This window comes from Drosophila yakuba, chromosome 2L (assembly GCF_016746365.2).
Source record: "Drosophila yakuba strain Tai18E2 chromosome 2L, Prin_Dyak_Tai18E2_2.1, whole genome shotgun sequence".
In the NCBI taxonomy this organism is placed as follows: Eukaryota; Metazoa; Arthropoda; class Insecta; order Diptera; family Drosophilidae; genus Drosophila; species Drosophila yakuba.
In genome coordinates this window covers 14,891,108-14,907,925 of record NC_052527.2, presented here as the reverse complement: position 1 = coordinate 14,907,925, position 16,818 = coordinate 14,891,108, and the positions used below count along the sequence as shown (strand labels likewise).

The 16,818-nt window shown below is 39.4% G+C and overlaps 1 protein-coding gene across 3 annotated transcripts in view; it reads left to right on the top strand.

Annotated features, from left to right (window-relative positions):
• The window catches only part of LOC6528252 (protein outspread), an 81,204-nt gene that overhangs the window by 18,769 nt on the left and 45,617 nt on the right, over positions 1 to 16,818 (top strand). The gene's annotated exons all lie outside the window — the stretch shown is intronic.

Below are 16,818 nucleotides of genomic sequence, written 5' to 3'. Positions count from 1 at the left end.
AAGAGATATGGATAAACAGGGGGTCTGAAGGGATATAGCCATGACCCATTTATGGAGGAACACCCACTGATCAGTGATCTCTTTTAAATGCGGCTTGAAACTTTGAGATTGTGTTGAGTTTTTTTCTGGGAATTTGAGCTTTTACTTTTGATTTCAATGCGGCTCAAACATGGTCGGGAAAATAGAAAATAATAAGATACAGTTACCATTTACAATTTTCCACTTCCCGATTCACCATGTTTGGGTTCACTAATGCATTACTAATTAGATTTTTGGGGCCGAGCCTTTCGCCAAAATGTTTTTGCCGCTGCACTTTCACGTGTGTGCGATATACAATGTGCAATTGAATTATTGACTTTATTGTCTCAAGTGGCAATAATAAATAATCGTAGGATGTTAAACAACATTCACCATTGTTGGCAGATACTCTTTTGGCCATATTTGGAGCGGCGAAACCGCCGTTAAACATGCAAATCGTGTAGGACTTTCCTCAGTTGAGGCAACCTTCGTACGCGTACCTGGCATTTCATACACATGCCATGTAGCATTATCATTAGCCGTAGTAAAAGCTGAATATACTGACAACTGAATACTACGTATCGGGCCACCTAACTCATGCAATCGGAACGAAAACCTCAAACCGCGCTGGGTAAACATTTTTGCTACAATTCTATTAAATTATATGTCTGTACCCGTACATCTGTACGTATCTGCCCATTATCCGACGATTGTAATCAAAATCAGGGGTTTTCTCTCTCCCGCTCGCCCAGTCTTAAACATCTGCCATGTGTTTGTAATTGCTGATCCACCGGAGAAATGATTTATAAACGGAGCCAGAGATTGGGGCTCAGGCGGAGAGGCAGAAGTACTAAATTGTGTTGCATTGCAAAAAAAAAAGGGGCGCTTATTATTATGGCAGGCCGGGCAGCAAAAAAGGTTGAAACGTTTTGCCGACGAAGGTTAAATACCCTAATTAGGTCAGTTTTTACAAAACAGTTTACAGGTTCATTGAGATGTCAGAGATTCAAGCCATAACCTGCAATAAAATCGAGTCTTATTAGGTAATTGGTTACTTAGCTTTTGTTGAAATAACTCACTTGTAGTATCAAAACTAACTTATATATGAATTAAGAACAATGGTGCAATCTAAAATCCAAGCGACATCAACTATCCAGATGCGCACATATCACATTTGATATTTTATTTTTCTTTATGATCTTTGCGTTCAAGTCCAGTCAAATTGATTACAGTACGTTGGGGTCTATAATTCGATACCATTTTTGAATGCTTCAATACACCTGACAGACTGACAAACTGACGGGCTGACTTGACTGGCTGATTGACTGAGCAACTGAGCGACTGACAAACGGACAAAGTCGATCACACAATGAAAAACACCACGAAAACCGGCTGACGAGTCAAGTTCGGATGAGTGACTGGCGCAAGATCATTATCAATGGGATCTGCTTAAAAAAAAAATCGAAATTATAGCATTGAACAAATAAGAAAATGAAAATGAGAAATAAACGAAAAACAGGTGAAGTGGTGATGATCGGGCCGCAGCTCTTTGTTATTATTTTTCATTGTAAGGCCGGCATTTTTTACACAACTAAACTGTAACAAGTTTTTATATTAAAAATGTACAGAGAAACCCATAACTTTTTGTATTTTCGTATTATTATTTTCTTTCTATTTTTAACTGAAAAATTACTTCATTTTTTCACTTCCCGCGAAACAGTGTTTGATTCGATATTGAAACAACTTTCACTTCATTGCCGCAGCACGTTCCCACTTCAAATAATTGACAAAAAGAAAAGTCTTTTCCCCTCCGCCCCTTTAAATGCCACTCCTCTAATTTGAAATCGAAAAGCGAAAAATCAAGCTCAAAGCGTTTTAATTAATTACGAATGCATAGACTGACTTTAAACCTTTTTTTTTTTGGATAGTCTTTTGTCGGCTCGTTTTCTACTCCTGCAGGTGAATGGCTATAAAAATCAAATTTAAATTAATTTAAATTTATATCTAGACGCCTAATAGGGTTTTTCCGAAAAGGAAAGAAAACCTGAAACCGAATGGAACTTTGCCTGCCTTCTCTTAGTCTTTGCTGCTTTGCCTCTAGAGCTTTAAAAATATTTTAATTAGAAATTATGCAAATTACCTTTTATGGTGGCTTTTGGCGATGCTTAAGTTACTTGGCTGCAGGCTGAAAAAAATAGTTTCCAACAGCTTAGGTTACTCCCCCAAGCAGGTGGCGAGGGGCGTTTGAAAAGTTTGCCTACACACATAAGAAACATTCATTAAAAAGGTTAATGATTAAATAGTATTTTAAATTTAAGCTTGTATATTAAACGACGAAAAATAAACAAACATTTATAAATTATAAGGAAATGGAAACAGTAATGTAGTGCTTCATGTACATTACCTATAGAGATTTAAATATTTACTTATTTGCTTTTATTGATAAATATATTTTACTAAGGTACTGAGCCAGAACTTTTATTTAAATATTTATAAACCGCTGATTTGACATTATCGCCAAATATTCAGGCCACCCTCGACTGTAGGGCCCCCAACTATTTAACTTTGCAGACAAGCTGTCTGAAAATTTTGTCATATTAGCCTGTTTAAAACGTTTCTGTATCTTTTCATTCCATTTTTCTTCTTTTCAACATGCCGAGACCGCCGTTTGGAGTTCACATGAGATATAAGTTGCACCGACGTCGTCGTAGGTTGGCTGGGTTCGGTTCGGTTCAGTTCGGTGGGGTTCAGTTAGGTTTGGTGGGGGCTTCAGGGGGCGCCAAAATGCTTATGCAACAATAGGTAAAGCTCTCTTGACACACAAGTTTCTCACATTAGGAAACAATAACAACAACTGCAATTGCAAGAGTCTATGAGAAAAATCACACATTATCTGCTTGGAAAATCAATAAATCAGGGAACTGCAACAACAACAAAACAAAGGCCCTCGAGTCTGTCCTTGTTATTGTTGTAATTTTTATTCGTTTAATCTATCGCAGAAATCAGAAATATTTTGCCATGAAAAATCTCGACAAAATATCATTGAAATTCACATAAAAAAGTAAATAAATAAAACTCAAGATACCCCTCAGTTGCAACTTGCGACTTTACCAGCTGCACAAGTGAAATGTCAAATATGCAGTAAGAAGTGCACCAAAAAAAAAGAAGAAAAAAAAAAAATTTGCCACTGGTGGAGCTTGTAAAATTTTATTGTTGCTTAGCAGTTTACATTGTTATTGGCATTTTTTGCTACTTTTTGCAAATTGTATAATAACAACAATTACAAGCAGCCAAAACAAGCAGAAAACAATTTTAAAAGTTTTCAAGCAAGAAGAAAAAACGAGAAGAAAAAACCACAACATCTCACCCACCTCTTTGGGTCGCAGACTCTTTTCGAGGTTGTTGTTATTAGCCCCAACGACTAAATGTTCATACCCAGATTCGACCTCACTTGACTTCTTTTTCACATTGAAATTAACAAGAGTTGCGGCCAAAACACAAAATGCAGCAAGACAAGGCGGCCAGAGCAGACAAAAAGCCGAACTCAATAAATAAGAAAGCCTCACATGCAGCAGCAAATATTTACAAAATGTTAACCCTCGGAGTCTGGAGTTTTTCAGTTGCTGCTGCAATTGCAATTTCGGTTTTTTGTGCTGAGCAGCGAATTGTGTAATCGCGATGAGCTTTCAGCGATAACCGACAATAAAAAGTGGGGAGTAATACAAACTGGCTGTCTTTTTTCGCACAGAAAATGCTATAATCATTTCGTAGGGAACAAATTATAGGCTGACAGCAAGAAAGAAAGGGAAATCGTTAACAGAATAATCTTCTTTGCTTTCGATTGCAGAAAGTGTAAGGGTTATCCCTTTCGTGTTACAACATTTTATACAAAGTTCAACTGTTATTTTGCTCAATACTTTACCAAGTTTTTGCAAGAAACATTTAATTTTGTTCTACGCTTAGTTAAAACCTAGCGGCCAGTTTACAGATCAGTGTTAATATCTGCCGCACGACTAAATGGTCTTAAAGAAATGATCTTATGAAATTATCAAATATATATCAATGGGTGGAGTTGGTCCGCTGGCGAATTCGATCATCTTGTCATTTAGTTTTGGTGAGTGGAACTGTTTCGTGGAACACTTTTATGGTAGTCATAAAAAGCGAGAGAAAGAGGCCGTTGTGGCATAAATCGCAGTTGGCAAATCATTTGCACATTTATCTCCCGAACTGAACCACTTCACTTTTTCCCACTCCACTCCACTTGGCGTCAGTCCACTCACTCACTGGCCTATAGATAACGAGTCCACAATTTATGAATGACAATAATTATGCCACCAAATAAGAAAATCCCAAGCGAAAATACCGAAAGGCAGCCAAGGAGGCCGTCACGTCGCATGCGAAAATCAATTAGGCGCAGTCCGGACTCGAAAAGTATCTCGTGGACAATCCGGGGATCGAGGATGGTGGATCGTGGCTGGCTATCTGGTCTTTTATCTGCTCCAGGAGAGCAAAGAGCTCAGCTTCGGCTGCCCCAAGACAACAGGTTGAAAACTTATCGCGATCGCTGTCGCTTACGGTAAATGTCCAAAGTTATTACTAAAAGCTGACAAATTACGACTCGGGCCTGGGCATGGAACTCGCCAGAGTTTCGGTTACGCGACTCCATACCCGTACACTCGATTACTTTGTGTTGCATCTGGTTGCGGAAATGCAAACTCAAACTACAGATCTGATCTGGCCCGGAGGAGTCATAGGCATCCAAGGTCTTGCTGCTCTAACGCGCTTCAGAGAAGCGTTAAATTAAAAGTCGCTAATCATATCAATGTCCAAGGCGTAGCGGTTACCTGTCAATTGATGAGCGGAGACTACAGTTCTTCTGGCTCTCTGTTTTCCTGGCAGTGAAGTAAGAAAAACAAAACAGCTAAAAACTGGAACTGCCACCGGGCCAAGTGGCCAAATGGCCACAAAAGCGACACGATCAGGAGGTGGAGTAACTGGCTTTCATAGCCGCTTAACTTAGCGCCAAGTTACGACATTGTCGGATTGTCTTTTGACTAGCCAAAAGGAATGCCTTAACCCAGTACTGGGCGAGAACTTGGCCGAAATGCATTTTCGGCCATTTTTAATTAAAATGCATATGGGGCAAACGACTTCCTAAGATGCCAAAGAATTCGAGTTTTTAGTTGAAGTTTATCAACGATCCGAATTAGACAGCTTGTATTAGTTTGAGCTTTTGAAATTAAAAAAAAATGAAATGAAAAAATAACATTACATAAAATATTATTTGTTAGGGAATAAATAGCTGTTGTTTATTGCATTAATCATTGAACAGTTTGTATGACATTGAATATGTAGTGTAAATACAATTTGCCGACTGCAGCGATTAATCTTAATGTTCCACTTCATTTGTCATGTTATGAGGGCTTCTCAAAATGGAATTCAATTTTAAAGGATGTTTCCCCAAGACATAAGGGTTAATTGGGCCGCTCCGAGGCCGCCGTCGGATCCAATAAAGACAGACGGACAGATGAATGTCGACAATGGGTCTACTTTGGCCAGGGCCCAACCCATTGGCCATTGCATTGAGTTGGCCAGCTTTTGGAAGCTTCGGCGGCCGAGGAGGAGGTTACCTCCAGACACAACTTGATATCTTGCATCAAAAACTGTTTCGGTTCTGCTTGGTATATATTTTTTCTGCTGAATCGACTGTTTTCTGAGTGAGCGCACTCAACGCAGCACTGAATTTGTTTATTTATTTGTTCTCCGGTTTTTGTGTCGTTCAATTCTTTGGCTTTTGCCTTGTTTCTGCCGAATTTGGCAAATTTTGCGAAAAATAACGCTGGCAGTTGGTAATTTTGAAAAGTTGCGCATCTTATTTTTAATTTTATTTTTGTTTATTTTTATTTCTTTAACCTGCAGCTTTCAGTTTGTCCTCTCCATCTTTGTCTGCTGGCTGACATTTTAATATGCACTTTGCGCCCATTTCACAATAAGAAGGAGAATTGTAAAAATAAACATTATGCCTTGCTGCTGCTGGCTGCTGCATTCAACTGCCAAAATAATTAACATCAATGTGCATTTTTTTCCCGTCTCTCGCTTTTTGTTTGGTTTTGTGTGACGAGCTGTTTATTTTTATTGGGCAGACATTTTGCAGTTGGGTAAATTTCTTGCGCACGATTCTGGTGCCAAAAGTTTTTAGCCCCATCATTCCTGATGACACAGATTTCGGATTTTTGGTTGGTGAAATGCATTTATGCGTATATGCTAATTAACCCAAAATTAAAGAAGCAAAATGAGGCTGAAGAGGCGGATGACGAGTCATTTACTAAATCCCTTGGACATCGAGCCATTAATCATATTTAAGTTCGCTTGATCAGTGGCAGTAATTTATATTTGTTAATTTAAAATGTTTGGTTAATTTTCTTGCCACTTCACTCGTTTACTTGTTTGGTTTAACTTTTCAATTGAACTTTTTGACTTTTATATTTAATATTTACACTTTTCACAATGAGCTTTCTTTCCTAACATGTTTTTATAAACTTTCCACATGCAAACTTTTAAAGAGCATCATCTTTTTGCTGAAAAGTTTTTGTAATATTTTTCTTGCAGCATTGTTGTCTTACGAAATGTTGAGTACGTCTAAGTAAAGTCTGGCACACCCACTTGGATGGCTGACTAGTTTATTTTTTCTTTTTCGGCTGGGAAAGAAGAGGGGTCGAGTCAGTTGCGTCTGTCAGTTTGGAACCCCTTTCTGCCTCCGACTTTTGACAACTAACTGAAAACAAAAGAAGCCAAAAACAAACCCCCTCATTCCCGATTTCCGATCCCCAAGCTGCGATCCGCAGACGAGAAGACAGCTCGTCTGCTTTGTCTTCGGTCTGCCTTTAGACGAAAGTCAAATTGCAGAAAAAGTGCATTCATTGCAGACGCAGACGATGCGTCATCTGTTTTCATATACACACTTATATAGATATATGTATACCCCGGTATAAATGGTGCAATTGCAATTGCAATTTCTGATGGGGCAGTTCACACCCCGTCGACGGTTCCCTTCGAAGAAGTCCATAACTTAAATGGCCACCATGCATCAAGTTGGCCATAAATTATTTGCTTGTTGCTGCCTTTTTTGTTGCCGTGGCTGCTGCTGCCGCTTGCGATTTTATAACGTTGACCCCGCGGATCAGCGGATCTTTGCCCATATGTCTCTTGGACAAACTTGAAATTTTTATTGTGCCTCGGTCGTGTGTTAAAGTTCAAATGTGCCAGTGCCCCATGCCACCATGCCACCAAGCCGCCATGCCACATGCGTCGTTGCAATCCGTGTGTTGTGTCCCTAAATATATACGAGTTTATATACGCGAAGGTATCTCAATCTCGTCGGGTTTTCCAGGCCCATACCATACCCATGCCATATAGTATGTGTATGCGGTATTTATAGGCTCTGCGGCGGGGACCTCTGTACTTTTACTTTTGTTTGCCTTTTGCCTTTGGCTCGGCGAATGTTATAAATTATATGGTTGGGGGATTAAATGCATTTTTATTGGTCTTTGACTCGACCTGCAATATTTAATCCGGCTTATTGCGGCGAATTTATCGTAAGTCGGAGGATGAGTTCCAAGAGAAAGGATTAAAAACTGAATGCAGTGGAGTTATATAAATCGAATAAATGAATTTAAATTTAGGTAAACTATTTACTTTTAGTCTTCAAAAGAATACAAGTATTTTTTGTGCATTTTCGGCACTGTTTTGCTTGTAAACTGATTTAGTTAATATGCGAAGTATACCTTAGAATATTTTACAAGTGCAATAGTTTGCAGCTAACTTCTCCAATCTGAAAGGCATTCGTTCTTGGTTTAAATTGATTGCCAAACTCATTTATTTTCGCTTTTTCTTTGAGTTTCGGTTGAGGGAACTCTTGCCGCAATAATCTCTTTATCGTGATCGTAAATCATTTCGCAGTGATTGGACGCATCTCCAGTACAATTTGGCCCTTCGGTCGGAGACCCCAAACCAAATCGCCAACTTTCCGCTACGAGGAGAAATACCAAAAATAGTTCACTTAGAACAAGACACGAATCCAAAGTCTTCTCTTTGGCATTGCCCCGCCATTGGGTTCTTGGCCCTCGTCGTCGTTCAGTCATTTAAAGTCCTTGGTACAATATGGTGTGCGGAATTTCCATTTAAACCAAATTAGGCAAAGGAATAATTTTTTCGCTTAAGGCCAAGCTAAAATGCCACAACTACGCTAGGCTCCTCAACTGTTAGTTGGGAGGACCTGGGCACTGGATACTCGATACTCGATACTGGATACTGCGATCCATCGATGGTCTGTGGAGAGCTGAGCCTGAGCCTGAGCCCAGCTTAGATATCATCATCATCGTAGTAGTCGTCTTCGTGGGCCTCGCTACTCCATTGGCATCCAGATTGTCTGCGGATTTTGCGCAAAAGTCAATCGCTTGATTGACAAGTCGGTGCAGTCCATTGCCAGTCCCCCGTTCTTTTTGTTTTCTTTTTTGATAATGCCAGTCCAGAAAAGTGATCTTGTCTCCGTTTGATTCCTGCATCTTTACTTCCTGCTCTGACGGCTTAGAATTCCTCGGGAGTCCAGACATCTGAAGTCATTAGATTCGAGTGCGAGAAAGTTTTTCTTCAGCTTCTTTCTGGAATACTTTTCATTTATGTGAACCCCATTCTGCATTTTTTCGTTTTTTTTTTTTTTGTTTTGTGATAGTGTGACTGACCCAGTTGGCCTTTTGGGATTCGACACAAAACACATTTGTCCACACGACAACGCCCCCGAATCTCAACCCATTTACAAGCTGTTTTTTTTTCTCGTTGGACTCGGTAACAGTTCAAAGCATTGTTTCCATTGAACAAAGAGTTCTGGTGAAAACCGCAGTTAGCTTATGTCCGATGTTTGGCGGTGAGAGTGGGATGCATAAGGTGGTGGGGACAGCCCCACCGATGCATGTGTGCAGTGATCTATGCAATAAGCCACAACTGGCCAACTTCCAGGCCCAAAAGCCAGATTCCAAAACACTAGGTGTTGCTTTCAAGGTTTACACGTGTTTAAAAGCGGAAAAAGCAATTTGGAATTGCTCAAAAATTAAAATATTTTTAAAGATATTAGTTAAGAAGTTTAGTTAGTTAGTCTTGTGTACTTACCATTTAGTTACATCTAATTACGTTTCATCTAGCCTTATCTCTAATTCATTTGGTAGTAAAATCCTATCCCCTTTTATTTATGTATTATTCGGTTTCAATGGCTTTTGTTTTATTTTCCACTTGGCCACAATGCCCATTGTATTACTCTTTTTGCTGCTTGGCACTCACCCCATTTAAGGCCCAAAACAATTTACAATAAAAATATTTGTTATGGTTTTCAAATGCATTTAAAGCATTCCAACGAATCAAAAACAAAACAAACTAAAAGCAACACAAAAAAATAAAAATAAATAATAGTCGTCTGTGCTTAATTTTTCTTTTGATTAATTTCCGAGTGTGAAAATGGAAAGTTTGAAAGTTGCCAGAAGCCGTGGTAAATGCAGCAGCAGCAGCATCAGCATCAACAGAAGCCAGATGTCGACTAATTAGCTTTGATATATTACATTCAAGTTTGGCCAAGACAAATAGAACTTGAAATTCGTCTAATTAGATGATTTTCACTTGAAAAGTCGGCGAATTATTAGTTTGCCTTAGTTTTCCATGGTATTTTATGATGCCAGCATGTTGAATTCATTGGCCAGTCTATGCTCATAAATATTTACAAACCACAAATTGCACTAGCAACAAGTAGTCAAGTGTAAACTTGTTTCAAGTAATTCCACCTGAGCTAACTTGTCGGTAGCAACGGGGTAAAAGCTCGACTCAGCTAAGATCGTAATTAGAATCGAAGCGGGGAGTGTGGAATAGATGGCATAGGGCATTCCCGCGCTTTACCGACTTTCCGGCACTACCCAATCCGATGCTCAACTTAAACCAGTCATCTAGCTGCAAAACTGCCAGCAAAAACAATTCTAACTGGCAAGTTCCAAATGCCACGCAAAGAATATTTCAGACTTGATGAACGTGCAGTGGATACTGCAGCAGCTTTACTGGCTGCTGCTGCAACATCTACTGCGACAGTAACTGCAACTGCAACTGCCTCAATAGCAGCCACTACTTTTGACCTAAATTTCAAGTTAAATGCATTTTAAATTCATTGGATCGATCAACGGCTGCAACTACAGCACTTTGCTCAGGCAGCCCCCAGCCCCCAGGTTTTTTTTACAATTTAAAATTAAAAATCAGTCGAACAAAAAATAGCAGAATCGAGTAGGAATAGATAGGCGGCTGACTAATTACACAAGTTTCTCGAAAATCAATTACACTCACATCAAATATGTAGCAAATTTTTATACAAAATATCTCATCAATCCTACAATCTATGTAAATTATTAGAAGCCAGAACGTGTTACTTTGTCATTCCTTTTGTAAATTAAAAAAATTAAATAAATTATACAATTAAAAATTGTTTCAAAACAACCATAAACAAAAAAGTGTATTTTAAAATGAGTCTTAATAAATTTTCAAAAGTGATTTTTGTCCCTATTTCTAATCGAAGCAAACTGCATTGTTAGACGGCAGAATCCGATTTTCAACAAGTGTATACAATAGAGGAGAAATAGAAAAAATAAATAAATTATACAACTTGCAATTGCCAAGTTGAGGCCGTGGTTGTTGTTGCTTACGCGCTACGTTGGTGTTGCCGTTTGTTTGGGACAACAATGTTGGCTGGAAATGCCGTCACCAACGAGCCAAAAGACTTCGATTGGTAAGACGCCGGTCTGTGAGGCGGACGAGCTCCGAATGTACGTCAGCATCATCTAAGTTGGCTTGTTTGGCTTTGTTTGTGCGACTGCTGCTGTTGCTGCTGCTGCTGCTGCCACTGCACACACAAATTGAGCAATTCCAGTCAACAACTCCTACTTCTAGTTGAAAAGTAGCCAAGTTGCTGCTGCTTCTCTCCTTAAACCGCTGCAGAAAGAGAAAAACATTTAATAGAAAAACCAACCGGCGAGGCAGCCTGCAGACCATTAGGCAATATCAAATACGGTCATAAGTCTTGGTAGCAGGTTCTTAGCTTGGTTTGGTAATTTATACTTGAATTTTCTTCCTCCACCTCTCGACTTCTTGGCTGGCCAAGTGACGGCGATAAGTAGCACGCAGTGCCAGCCAACAGCACCAACAATTCTCCCCGATTGGTAATGTTTTTCAGCCACTGTGCGGGTTGTGGGACACATTGCACTAGGACGGGGCTAATGTGCATATTTTCACAGAACTTGCTGACCTGGCAAACGAAACTTGATAGTAAACTCCTCTACATATTTTGAGATATATTTACAATATTCTATAAATGAGGAATTCCTCAAAAAATATATCATCTCTTTCATACCAAAAAGACAAATCCTAAAAAGGTACTACAAATAATTTATAATGTATTCAAATGTTCATTTACTTTTGAAGAATCAAATACGTTATACTTATATTAATACATTTCCCATTTTTGTTTTATAATTCTATTGAAGTCAACGCCCAGTCAGTGCTAAAAATTCTCACCTTCCTAATTTTCTAAGTTCCCATCATATTTAAAGTTCATCCAGTATTTTTCTGCCATTTCGTCTGCGCTGTCACTGGCTTGATGATGAATTTGCGTTGCTTTGACATTTGGCCAATTGGCATTGGGACACGGCAAAAACAGCGTTCCTTGGAACCAGGCAATTCCGCACTGGCACTGGCACTAGCATTGGCATGGCCAGGAGCAGGGCCATCGCAACCGGTTCTTCCAACGCCAAATGATCATCATCATCATCATCAGCATCAGCATAAAAATAAATTTCAATATTGTACCATTTAACGGTTCCCGAAGAAGAGTGCCCGAGACGAGATGCCGGGAGTAGTGGAGTCGGCGTCGGAGTCCCAGTCTCCAAGTCACAGTCTGTGGTGCCGCTGCTGGCTCAGCGAAATGTTCTTTTAACGTTGCACGTAGTCAGAAGATGACTCCGGGTCTTCTGGCACTCATCACACATTTTCCTCCAGAGATTCCTCGTTCTTCGTTGATTTTTTTGGTGTCTTTTGCCGGGACATACTCACACACGAGACAGTGGTAAATTCACTGGGATATCAAATACAGAAATCAACTGTCATGTTGTATGTCAATGACGGAAGTCATGCGAATTTGTTGCCTGGCCCCATCGTCTTGGCTCCTTTTTGCGATTCTTCTTGTCGGTTTGGAATTGTTTTGGCGCGCGCAAACTTCATTCTAGCGGTACTTGACCAGCTCCCAAGCCTTCGGTGTCCGTCTCCCTCTAATCTTTATGGCATCGAAGATTCGAAAATTAGTAAGGGGTCGTAAATAACAGCGAAAGTATAAGTCCACTTCGCCCACATTCCAAAATTTTATTTCTCTTCGGCCCGATGCATTCGACACTCAAAAACCATAGCAAAGTAAGCTTGGCCTTTATGTAACTGGACGTCGACGTGGGCTTTATTGCATCGACTCAAGCCAAAAACCAAAAGTCCATAAAAGTAACACTGTAAAAACTGCAGCAGTTGCGTTTTATTACACGCTGTCCCCCTGACACACAAACTTTCCGAAAAAACAGCACTGCCTAGGCAACAATGAGACACACTCCTAACCCATCTGTGTCACATAGCGAAGTGAATTGAGGCCTGAAGTCCCAATTGGCATTCTCGCGAAAAGGGGTAGTAAACTCCAACTTAGAATGAGGAATGCCCTAGCTAAGCTAAAGAAGTCATTATATATCTTGTTTTCGTTGCTTTGTACAGTTAAACTTCACTTTAGAGAACAGCTGTTGCTTAAATCATTTTAAGTTATACCTATGTATATAGCTACAGTCATTATCGAATTAAATCATGTTTATGTCTTACTAAATTTTTTATCGAGCATTAAGTCTAAAGATTCTTAAAGTTAAAAATTACACAATATGTTGGATAAGTTTATGAACACATAAACTTAATGTTGTCTATGTATGTGGCAATTAAAATTAATTTTTTCTCACCACCCACCTTAATCACTAAATATTTGCAATATCTCAAATGCAAACCAGAAAATCTTTTACCAGTGAGCTAAAAGCTCTGCAAGATATACAGACCTTGCCGTAAAAGTAATAACGCTTGCAATGGCATGACCAAATTATGTTAAATAGCTTAGCAACTGACGACCTCTTCTCCTAACTCGGCCGTACAACGTGGCGTATGCGCAATGGCATTTAAACGTTTTTACGTTGGCACTTAAGTGACTTCTTCTTTTGAATTTGGTTCGCTTGCTGGTTGTTTGTTTCGCTGGTTTGCTGGTTTCTCTGCCTTAACAATAATGTGACAATAAGGTGGAGGAGTGAAAAAAGGCAAAAAGGAAGTTGCAACGCCGACGCGGTTATGTCCCACTTTTCCGATTCTCGCTAATTGAGCAACTGATTTTCCACTGAATGAAATGTGAAACCGGCCAAAGTCTATATAGGAATAGACGAGTAGAGCCGTGCATTGCCTATCCATATACAGGCAAACACCGAACACCGTTTCTGGCCTCTGTTTTCATTCATAAAAATCATCAGAATGGCCGGCGGGTTGAGCGGGTTGAGCGGGGTAACCGGGAAACTCTCTCTACCGCTTGCCGAACCAATTTTGTAATTACAACAACCGCACGGAGTCCGGATCGGCCCCAAAACCATATAAGATAGCCCAACCTTTTTGGTTTGTGTGTGTTCATTGTTTTGCTGAATACTGCCTCGAATAAAGACATTTGTGCTAGTTTTTCCCTCAATGCACTGCTCAATGATTGTTGGCTGTGGTTCCGCACAAAACGTTGTATTTATCGTACCTGAGCCAAACCGTACTAATTTTTCTACCTTGTTCTTTATCTCATTGCAGGTAAGCACACACAACCAAAACTCCCGAGCGATAAAGCCATTTCCAATGGTAATCTATGTCGGTCAAAAATGAAAAACATACGTAAGCTTGTTGATAATTAAAAATTTGAGATAAAATTCTTGTTTGGTAAGGGTTTAAAAAACGTTGTGGCAGTTTCTTAATATAAGTTAGAGGTCATTTAATGGGTGATTATAAAATATCTTATTATAACATCTTTTAGATTTTAACGTTTTGTCAAGGATTTTTCAAAGCTAAGTTAAATAAATATTTTCATACCTAGTTGGTTTTATAGTAAACTAGATTATTATAATCACTTTTTTGCACGAAATGCCAATAAAGATTTTTCTCTTCCTATCACCCAAGCTAAGCTCGAAATATATTTCACTAATGGCTTATTTAGGCTGCATCATTTTCTCGAACATTTTTCCCTCTAAGCCGTTTACGGCGATTTTTTATGGTTTACTATCCACAACCACATAGGAGAGAAAAAAGGAAAACCCGCAGCTTAAGTTTACGATCGCATAACTTAACATTTGCTTATCTAATCTCCCCAAGTGCAATCAAAACTGGCCGAAAACTAAAAAAGAAACCAAATTGTAAAATACAGCATCGATTTGGAGGAAAAAGGAGGGTTTGAATACAACCAGAAATTGAGTTGCAGCTGCAGATAAGACATTACACTCCCCTCACCACCACCCCTTGTCATATTTCACTTTTCACCTTTTTTCTTGGCCAAAATCGAACGCAAATTGCTGGCAATGGACAGCGGACACACACATAAGCACACATGAGGAAAATACAGAGAAAATTCCATTCAAATTGCGAAAAGCATTGGATTTCATCTAAGCCGCCCAGTTGCGAGCTGTCCGCCGCATATTGCGTATCCCGGAACAATGTTAAATGTCAAACATTTCTAATTGGATGAATGGGGGGAAAAATGGGAAAATGCAGAGCTGCTGTGGCCAAAAAGGAAACCTAAGATCAAACGGAGTCGATCATGAATGACGGCGATCATGACGTGGCCCCATCAAGTTCACTTTCACTTAGTGTCAACAGCAGCAGCGGCAACAAGCGGCAAAGCAGCCGATGACGATGACAATCATCGATCTTCATCGGCAGTACCGTACCCTATACTGCCCCTTTTCCCTCAGTTTTCCTCCGTTTTTCTTCGTTTTCCTCACTTTTCCCCGCCAGTTGCGATGGCCACACGAAATTTATGTGCAAAGGCAAAACTTGGCTGCGGTCTGTCGAAGGTTCGTTGCCATTTGACGGCGATCGACGATCAACGATCTCTTGAATATATACACACAACCGCAAAGCGCTTTTCCTCCTTCAGTACCGAACTTTTTGTTGTTGTTTTTATTTTTTTTTAAATTAAAAACGAAAGTAGCTGTAAGTCGGTCTGTCTGGCCGTCTTTTGGCCTGCGAAAATTTATGCAGTCGCGCAATTATTTCGTTTTTTCCCCTGCTGCAAGTTTTCTCGCGTTGCAAGACGCCTTGTTATGGGCCTGTTTTATATTTATATTTATAGGAGTATATCTTCAAGGAAACAGTATGTAAGGAAGCGGAATATTGTTGTCAAGGCTAGGAGATTGATAAGGGCTTAATGACTTGCAGGTGAACTTAATACATATAGACAAAGGAACTGGCAAAACTCAACATTTTATTTTTAAGGAGTTACTTATTATAAAATTATCCAGTACTAATTACTCTTCTAAGATGAAAGATGTAAATTAAAAAATATCCAAAAAGGATTTGCTCATTTATGTTTTATTTGATATTCAATGATATTCACGCCATTAACTTGCATAAAATATTATTCAGTGCAGAGTAACCGCAAATCGAACTCCTACTATTTATCCTAGCCCTGTCAAGTTTTCCGCCTTTGTTTTGCTCCGTTTAAGCGCCCTGTGGCTCTCCTTGTTAAGTTACTCAATTGGCATCGAGTTGTTAACCTTTTTGGCTGCACCTTCTCCGATTTACCCCCTCAGTTCGATCTTGGATTGGTTTGGTTTGGTTTGGCTTTTTGCTTTTCTGGCGAGAGTTTCGCATGAGGTCCCCCGAAGCGTTGACATTTAATGATGAATTTGACACACAAGGGCACGACGACGAATCATTTGCTGTTGGTCATCTGTCAGCCCCCTCCTTCCCAAAATGCCCTTCATCGCGGACTTTCCTTGAAATCGGACAGATGATTAATTTGGGATACCCAAAGACAATCAATCCAGGTGGTCCTTCTGGTCCCCTTTATTTTGGGTCTTGCATTTTTTCCATGTTTTCTTACAGATCATCGTTGTGCAACTCTCATAAATAACGATGATTGCTGTTGATTGGGAATGTAACCAGCGGCAAGTGTTGGGGAAATCTTGATTGTCCTGTGCATAACTAAATAAGCTGGCCACACTGCAATTGCATGTAATTGCATATATTTTGAAAAGTTGGGAAATCTGTTAGCGGCGTTTTGGCGAGAGATTAAATTGCTGTGCCAGGTCTTTAGCTTCGATTTGATATAACTTGTTGAAATTTCGAAACATGTACTCATGGTGTTTTTTTTGAATTGTTTAAGAAATGCTGCACAGTTATTATTTAACACAATTTAGATCAGTAATAAGCTGCCCTTGATAGAATAAGTCAAGTAATAACATAAATATTATTTTGTTTTATTAACAAATTCAAGAACGTCAAGTACTTTGCTTTTAATTTAATTATTGTTCATTTAATGTTAAATTTTGTTTTTAAAAATAATTCATAAAGGCTATTACGCAAAAGTCTCTCCAGTTTTTCTGCACATATGATGCATACAGTTCACAGCACAGATCACACTGCGAAAACTTGGCGAAAACTTTCCATTTCATTTCGGCATTCTTTTCG